The sequence below is a fragment of the Pongo abelii genome, chromosome 20, assembly GCF_028885655.2.
Source record: "Pongo abelii isolate AG06213 chromosome 20, NHGRI_mPonAbe1-v2.0_pri, whole genome shotgun sequence".
NCBI lineage: Eukaryota > Metazoa > Chordata > Mammalia > Primates > Hominidae > Pongo > Pongo abelii.
In genome coordinates this window covers 44930923-44936980 of record NC_072005.2, presented here as the reverse complement: position 1 = coordinate 44936980, position 6058 = coordinate 44930923, and positions in this window count along the sequence as shown.

Below are 6058 nucleotides of genomic sequence, written 5' to 3'. Positions count from 1 at the left end.
TGTCTCTAATTCACTTGATAAAGCATTATTGAGCATGTATTATGTAACTGGTCCTATGTAGGGACTATTGCAGTGAACAAAATAGATGAAACAAAACAAGAAAGCCTTGCTCCGTGGTGCCTATATTCTAGAGGAAGGAGAAATAAACAAATAAGCAATTAAATGAGTTCAGGAGGTTGAGACTGCAATGAGCCCTGATTGCACCACTGCACTCCAGCCTGTGTGGCAGAGTGAGACCCAAAAAACAAACAAACAAAAACGAGTAAAGCATGTCCAGTGGCAAATAAATGTTGTGCAAAGAATGAAAACAGGATGATGGCATAGAGAATGACTTGGAGGCCTACTTTAGATGGGAGGGTGAAGGAGGGTGATGACGGAGCTAAATAAATGCATTGTGAGAAAAGCAGGGAAAAGCATTCCTGGCAAAGGGAACAGCATACGCAAAGGCCCTTAGGAAGTTGTGTGCTTGATGTGTTGGAGGCAGTGTGTCTGGACTGAAGTGGGAAGAGTGAGAGGAGAGTAGGTGGGAGAAGCAAGCAGGTTCTACAGAACCTTGTGAGGTGTGGTCAAGAGTTAACATTTTATTCTTTGGGGCCATGGGAAGCCAATGAAGGGTCTTTACCAGGGGTGGTATGTGGTCTGATTTCTATGTAGACCCCAGCTTTGAGGTGAGGTATGCCTACCTTCAAAACAGAATTGGAGGCCGGGCGCAGTGGCTGACACATAATCCCAGCACTTTGGGAGGCCAAGGTGGGAGGATCGCCTGAGGTCAGGAGTTCGAGACCAGGCTGGCCAACGTGGTGAAACCCTATCTCTACTAAAAATACAAAAATCAGCTGGGCATGGTGGGTGCCTGTGATTTCAGCTACTTGAAAGGCTGAGGCAGGAGAATCGCTTGAACCCAGGAGGCGGAGGTTGCAGTGAGTTGAGATTACATCACTGCATTCCAGCCTGGGTGACAAAGTGAGACTCTGTCTCAAAAAAAAAAAAAAAAAAAAAAAAAAGTTGTGGGATGATTGCAAAGCTACAAGGAACAGGGCTTTAGAGAAAGGAACCCAGACTCAACCCCACCAAGACAGTCTCTCTACACAGCTCTCTTCTCTGCTTGGCTCAGCTCAGATTCATCCCTTTCAACTGCATGTGGCGGGGGAAAATGGTCATTTATTTACAGACACAGACTAGATCTTTCCAGAGCCCAGAGATAAAATGGCAGAATCTCCAGTCCTAAGAGAAAAATCTCAGGGAAGAGCTCTTATCGGCCTGGCTGAGGTCACATAGCAACCCCTGCACTGATTGCCGCATCCAAGGGAATGAATGGAATGCTTTGATTGGCCAGGTAGGGGGTGGGTGGGTCCTATGTCCATGTTGTGTGTCCTGGGAAGGGCGGATTGCTAAATATTAGGTTGAACCACATGAACTTGCCATTTTTTGTAGGTCACACGTTGTATAGTATTGGCAATTTTATGTGGTTGAAGGTAAATACTCTCCAGAAAAAGTAGGATAAGAAATCTTGTTGGCTGGGTGTGGTGGCTCATACCTGTAATTCCAGCACTTTGGGAGGCCAAGGTGGGAGGATCACTTGAGGCTAGGAGCTTGAGACCAGCCTGGGCAACATGGCGAGACTCTGTCTCTATAAAAATAAAAATAAAAAACAAAAAATTAGCCAAGCATGGTGGTGTGTACGTGCAGTCCCAGTTACTCAGGAGGTGGTCTTGAGCCCAGGAGTTTGAGGCAGCAGTGAGCTATGATTGAGCCACTGCACTCCAGCCTGGATGACAGAGCAAGATCTTAAAAAAAAACAAAAAAAAAAAACAAAGAAAGCTTGTTGCTATTATATGCTAGTCTCAAAAAAGAAAAAAAAATAAGAAAGCTTGTTGAGCATATAAAAGCAATAGAGGCTGGACACGGTGGCTCACGCCTGTAATCCCAGCAGTTTGGGAGGCCGAGGCGGGTGGATCACTTGAGGTCAGGAGTTTGAGACCAGCCTGGCCAACGTGGTAAAACACTGTCTCTACTAAAAGTACAAAAATTAGCCATGCATGGTGGCAGGTGCCTGTAATCCCAGCTACTCAGGAGGATGAGGCACGAGAATCACTTGAACCCGGGAGGTGGAGGTTGCAGTGAGCCAACATCGTGCCACTGCACTCCAGCCTGGGTGACAGAACGAGACTCTGTCTCAAAAAAAAAAAAAAAAAATATATATATATATAAAATGAAAAAGCGCTAGAAACCCTGGTGTACTATGCAGAAGGATTATTGGAAGAGGAAGTGATATTTTGGAAATGAGCCAGGTGAAGACTTGGTCGTGGGAGAGTGATGGGAACTGTCCTAAGCAGAGGGAACCACTTAAGCAAAGGCCACTGTGAGAGAGGACAAGGAAAAGCTTGTTACTGTGCTCTGGAGATGGAGTGCTTGCTCTAATTGATCAAATTGGAGTCATGTGTCCAGCCAAATGAGGGAGTAGGAAAGGAGGTCATTTCCAAAGGAAAATTGAAGAGCTGTTACCAGGAGTAATGGATGCTGCTCAGGCAAAACTAAAATATATCCAGTTCAAAATCTCTTCTATAAAGCCTTGGCATCTCCAAGTAGAGATCTGCAACCTTGTTTTCTTCCATTGCAACATTCATAATTGAAGAGACTCATATGCCTGGGCTCAGACATGTCCTATATGATTAAAATTTTTATGAAATATTAATTGACCACCTTCTCTGGGTTCAGTGCTGGCCATGCAGAGATGAATTTGTGGGGATACATTTGGCCACAAGAAACAGAAAAATCCGATTAACATGACTTAAGCAATAAAGACATTCAGTTATGTCACCTAAGAGTAAGTCTGGAGTTAGGGGATTCTGGGGTCTGGAGCAATGGCTTATTAATATCAGCAAGGACCCTGTTTTCTACTCTTTTGTTCTACCTTCCTCAGAATGATAGCTTCACACCCTAAACTTGTTGCCTTGTGGTCACAAAATTGTTGCCATAGCTCTGGGTCTCACATCCTCATACCAATGAACTAAGAAGGAAGGAAGGGAACAAGTGGGAAAGAGTTCTGTTTGTATTAAGGAAGAAAAATATGTTAAAATAATAAGAGTAACAGCAACAAACACATGTATGGGGCTCAGCCTTTGCCAAGCTCTGTTACATTTTTTACATAAATTAACTTTTTTTTTTTTTTTGAGACAGAGTCTCGCTCTGTCACCCAGGCTGGAGTGCAGTGGCACCATCTCGGCTCACTGCAACCTCCGCCTCCTGAGTTCAAGCGATTCTCCTGCCCCTCAGCCTCCGGAGTAGCTGGGGTTACAGGCACGCACCACCACACTCCGCTAATTTTTGTATTTTTAGTAGAGATGGAGTTTCGCTGTGTTGGGCAGGCTGTTCTCAAACTCCTGACCTCAAGTGATCTGCCTGCCTCAGCCTCCCAAAGTGCTAGGATTACAGGAGTGAGCCACTGCACCCAGCATAAATTAACTTATTTAAGAAGCCCTTAATTTCATGGCCACTCTGAGCTGCGAGGGAGCCTGGGAAAGCAGGTATCAGGCAAAAGGGACAGAAATTCATGTCCTGGCCAGGGCACCATGCTGCCCCCTACCCAAACTGAGGTTCTGCTAGTCACAGACTTTGTAATGCAGTGGGAATGGCTGTGAGGTTGTGTGTAAATTTTTAAAAAATTTACAAATAACTTTTTTACGTTTAACTCCTTTTTCTTTCTTTCTTTCTCTTTTCTTTCTTTCTTTCCTTCTTTCTTTCTTTCTTTCTTTCTTTCTTTCTTTCTTTCTTTCTTTCTTTCTTTCTTTCTTTCTTTCTTTCTTTCTTTCTTTCTTTCTTTCTTTCTTTCTTTCTTTCTTTCTTTCTTTTCTTTTTTCTTTCTCTCTCTCTCTCTTTCTTTCTTTTTTTTGAGACAGTCTTACTTTGTCGCCCAGGCTGGAGTGCAGTGGCATGATCATGGCTCACTACAGCCTCAACCTCCTGGACTCGAACCATCCTCTTGGGACTGGGACTACAGGCACATGCCACCATGCCTACCTAATTTTTAAGTTTTTTTGTAAAGATGTGGTCGCTATGTTGCTCAGGCTGGTCTCTAACTTCTGCGCTCAAACAGTCCTCCCACCTAGGCCTCCTAAAGTGCAGGGATTACAGGCATGAGCCACCGCACCTGGCCACATTTAACTTGTTTTTGGTTATCAAAGGGAGTGCTTCAACTTTTGCCCGTTGGTTGTGTGTAATTTCTGTGTATGGCTGTACTTCAGCCCTCTGACTCCTAATCAAGAAAATACTCAAGAAAGCAAAGGAGGCCGGGAGCGGTGGCTCATGCCTGTAATTCCAGCACTTTGGGAGGCCGAGGTGGGAGGATCACTTGAGGCCAGGAGTTCGAGACCAGCCTGGCCAACATGGTGAAACCCTGTTTCTACTAAAAATACAAAAATTAGCTAGGAGTGGTGGCATGTGCCCATAGTCCCAGCTACTCAGGAGGCTGAGGCAGGAGAATCGCTTGAACCCAGGAGGCAAAGGTTGCTGTGAGCTGAGATCTCGTCATTGCACTCCAGCCTAGGTGACAGAGTGAGACTCCGTCTCAAACAAACAAACAATACAAAGAAGTGAGAGTTACAGGATTATAAGAATGGAATTTTATTCTGAATCCCCTGTAATGTAACAAAAAGTCAACCATTCAGAAACTTTGGTGGGGCTGGCGTGGTGGCTGACGCCTGTAGTCCTAGCACTTTGGTAGGCCGAGGAAGGAGGATTGCTTGAGTCCAGGAGTTCGACACCAGTCTGGGCAACGTAGCGAAACCCCGTTTCTGCAAAAATTACAAAAATTAGGTGGGGGTGGAGACACATACCTGTAGTCCCAGCTGCTCAGAAAGCTGAGGTGGGAGGATGGTTTGAAACTAGGAGGTGGAGATTGCAGTGATCTGAGATAGATCGTACTTCAGCCTGGGCAACGGAGCCAGACGCTCTCCCCCTCTCCCCAACCCAAAAAAGAAACTCTGATGAGTTATTTTGGTAATACATTTCTTGTGACACACCTCACAGTGAATTGTGATGGGCTGGTGGCTGTCTCACTGTTCCAATGATTTCTTGCCTTATAACAAACCAAACTTAGTGGCATAAAACTAATATTATTATGCTCACAGTTTCTGTGGGTCAAGAACTTAATCAGGGCCCCGTGGTGATGGCTTGTCTCTGCTCCAGCTGGGACCTAGAGTCATCTAAACGCGTCTTCACTCGCATGTCTGGTTCCTGAGCTGGGGTGATTCAAAAGCTATGTTGGGACTATCAGATGGAGTACCTATATGTGGTCTCTCTGTATGTCTGGGCTTCTCACAGCATTGTGGTGAGGTTCCAGGATGTAGCATCCTGAGAGCTTTTCTTTTCTTTTCTTTCTTTTTTTTTTTCTTTTTCTTTCTCGAGACGGAGTTTTACTCTTGTTGCCCAGGCTGGAGTGCAATGGCGTGATCTCGGCTCACTGCAACCTCCACCTCCCGGGTTCAAGCGATTCTCCTGCTTCAGCTTCCCGAGTAGCTGGGATTACAGGTATGCGTCACCACACCCGGCTAATTTTTGTATTTTTAGTAGAGATGGGGTTTCTCCATGTTGGTCAGGCTGGTCTCAAACTCCCGACCTCAAGTGATCTGCCCGCCTTGGCCTCCCAAAGTGCTGGGATTACAGGCCTGAGCCACGGTGCCTGGCTTTTTTTTTTTTTTTTTTTTTTTTTTTTTTTTTTAAGACGGAGTTTCTCTCTTGGCAGCCAGGCTGGAGTGCAGTGGTGTGATCTCGGCTCACCACAACCTCCACCTCCTGGGTTCAAGCATTTCTCTTGCCTCAGCCTCCCAAGTAGCTGGGATTACAGGGGCATGCCACAACTCCCGGCTAATTTTTGTATTTTTAGTAGAGACAGAGTTTCACCACGTTGGCTAAGCTGGTCTCAAATTCCTGACCTCAACTGATCTGCCTGCCTCAGCCTCCCAAAGTGCTGGGATTACAGGTGTGGGCCACCATACCTGGCAGTACAGACACATACTTGCACACATGTGGGCATGAACACGCACAGTTATGCACCTTT